Raw genomic sequence first — 3,140 nt, 5'->3', positions numbered from 1 at the left:
TGGTGGTTTGTGTTTTGAAGGAATTGGGTTGCTTTCTTTACCTTTTCTAACTCATATGTATAGAATTGCTGGTAGTATTCCCTTATTTTCTTTTTAATAGATATAGGATTTGTAGTTATATCATTATAATTTCTCTTTGTTCTTGATAATTATCTTTGCTCTGAAGCCTTTTTTCCCCGATGTTAATATAGCCACTTCTGCTTGCTTTCTTTCTTTTTGTTATTCATTTTTTTAGGGTTCACTTTTTTTTTTAAGTAAAGTAAGTTTATTTTACCTGCAGCTCTTCCAATATAAACTGAATGTAAATGCTGATACTGAGAAATATTAGGAAGAATTAAGGATAGACGTCAAGATGTCAAAACATCATGCCTTCCAATCTATCCTCCATGAACTTCTTATAAAGTGCCATAAATTTGGCCACAAATGCTTCCAAGTGATAAATGGCTTTGCTACCCAGCTGTAGATGATGTTCATAGTAAGCAGCCATCTGGGCCACTTCCCCTTTCAGTTGTCCATCACAATGATGTAAAATTTCTGAGAGAAGGCCCTTCATTATTATTTCAGGAGGAATACAATGAGTTAGAAGCTCATAAAGTCTTCCACTTCAAGGAGCCTTTGTGGAGTCTGCTGACTGACAATAACACCTCCCAATCTGTTTCAGGGATTTCTTGATCTGCACTAAAAGGGTATTGTTGCACTCTGCAGGCTTCACCCATAAGTAGGGCTTTACGGAGATTCCTGCAGGACTTCTCTGCAAGTCTATGAGCCAGTTGTGAAGGAAGATTCAAACCTTCCTTCTTGCACAAAGTAGATAATACATGATGAATATCTTCGATGTTGGGAGCAGGCACACGAACCCGCAGGCACCTACTACGAATAGGTGGTACCACTTTAGATGTAGAATTGCAACACAAGATCAATCTACAAGTGGACATATACTTTTCCATGGTCCTACGCAAGGCATGTTGAGCGTCTTTGGTGAGTCTGTCAACCTCTGTCAATAATACCACTTTAAAATCTCTTTGAGAATTTGTTTCAAGTTGCTGTGATCATGCCACTGTTTTCAACATCTCCTGAAGTACTACCCGGTCACTATTTCCAGCATCACTGGGATTCACTTCAAGGTGCTTCAATTGCTCGCAAGAGTGCTAATTTCAATTTTCTTTTTAGATGGAGTTGTGATGGTCTGATGTTCAACTCTTAATGTTTCCATTCCAACACCATAAAGTTCACATAGAATACACATAATTCTTGTCTTTTTTCCAGCCCCTGATGGTCCATACACTAAGAGATGAGGAAAATCACCACACTGCACCAGGTTGCGCAGCTGGGCCGCCTGCTCCTCGTGAGAGTCCAGCCTTCCCAAGGAGCAGGGCTGGTATTTGTCCACCCAGAGGCTTATGACCGCTGGAACTCCCGGGATTAGACATTTGAAATTCCCGCGGGCGGGCGTTCCCTCGGTCGGGAAGCAGAGATCTACTTTTTTTTTTTTTTTTTTTTAATCTTTTAACTTCCAACATAATTTATATCATCATATTTGAAGTGAGGTTCTTGTACATATAGTTGGGCTTGGGCTTTCTTTGGTACACATTTCTTTTGAATACAGTTCTTTTTTTTTAAAGATTTTATTTATTTATTTATTTATTTGACAGAGAGAGATGACAAGCAGGCAGAGAGGCAGGCAGAGAGAGAGAGGGGAAGCATGCTCACTGTTGACGGGAAAGCCTGATGCGGGGCTCGATCCCACGACTCTGGCATCCTGACCTGAGCCGAATGCAGCGGCTTAACCCACTGAGCCAACCCAGGTGCCCCCTTTTGAATACAGTTCTTACCAGTAAATGTGTCAGGATATTAAAACAATTTCACCAGTGTAACATGCAGGAAGATTGAGCGACCTCAATCTGAAATTATAGTGTGTGCTTCATAGAGAATCACTGAGAGTCATTTATGGGCATTTTTAAATTTAGTGGAATAAAAGAACAACCCTTAAGAATTCAGATGATATATATTTATTTAAAATCTTAAATGTGAGTCAAGGCTATGTTGAGCCTCAAATTTTTCCAAAATTAGTCATTAGTGAATTTCACAACAGTAAGGTAAAGTGCAAGGACAATGTGGGACATAAAAATGTACTAAAGCTATGGTAGAACTCAAAGAAATTAGAAAAGAAATCCTTTAGGATCACCTTCATATTTTTTTTAGCGAATGTTTTTCAGATAGAAATCTTTAGAAATTATATATATATATATATATATATATATATATATATATATATCATATGACTATCTTTAAATTTTTCCTTAATTACAAAGAATTACATTAATCGTACTTTCTTCGAGCACACAGTTATCATTAATTCATGCGAGAGCCTTCTTCTATGTATATATGCATGTATCTATGTGTCTATGTATTTATCTTTGTATCTATCACCTGTCTTCCCTCCCGCTTATCCAATTCTATGAATGGAATTTTCATTCTCTTAATATTACTTTTTAAAATTATGTTCAATTCGCCAACATATAGTACATCATTAGTCTTTATTAATATTTTATTTATTTATATATTTTTTATATAAACATATAATGTATTTTTATCCCCAGGGGTACAGGGCTGTGAATCGCAGGGTTTACACACTTCACAGCACTCACCATAGCACATACCCTCCCCAATGTCCATAACCCCACCCCCCTCTCCCAAACCCCCTCCCCCCAGCAACCCTCAGTTTGTTTTGTGAGATTAAGAGTCACTTATGGTTTGTCTCCCTCCCAATCCCATCTTGTTTATTCATTCTTCTCCTACCCCCTTAACCCCCCATACATCATTCATTTTTGATGCGGAGTTCAACATTTCCTTAGTTGTGTGTAACACCTAGTGCTCATCACCACACTTGCCCTTCTTAATACCCTCACCTGGTTATTTCATCCCCCACCCCTTCCGTTTTGTAACCCTCAGTTTGGTTCCTGGAGTCTAGAGGTTCTCATGGTTTGTCTCCCTCTCTGATTTCTTCCCATTCAGTTTTCCCTCCCTTCCTCTGGTTCTCCACATTATTCCTTATATTCCACATATGAATGAAACCCTATGATAATTGTCTTTCTCTGCTTGACTTATTTCACTTGGCATAATCCCCATCCAGTTCCATC

The 3,140-nt window shown here is 38.4% G+C and overlaps 1 pseudogene across 1 annotated transcript; it reads right to left on the bottom strand.

The window, feature by feature from the left end:
* Positions 1-250: 250 nt before the first annotated feature.
* Positions 251-1,470, bottom strand: LOC309863274 (replication factor C subunit 3 pseudogene; annotated as a pseudogene). Its single transcript has one exon. The product of its transcript is annotated as a replication factor C subunit 3 pseudogene (transcript).
* Between the last annotated feature and the right edge of the window lie 1,670 nt (positions 1,471-3,140).

This window comes from Mustela nivalis (assembly GCF_964662115.1).
Source record: "Mustela nivalis genome assembly, chromosome: 4".
In the NCBI taxonomy this organism is placed as follows: domain Eukaryota; kingdom Metazoa; phylum Chordata; class Mammalia; order Carnivora; family Mustelidae; genus Mustela; species Mustela nivalis.
This window is presented reverse-complemented; position numbering and strand designations above follow the sequence as displayed.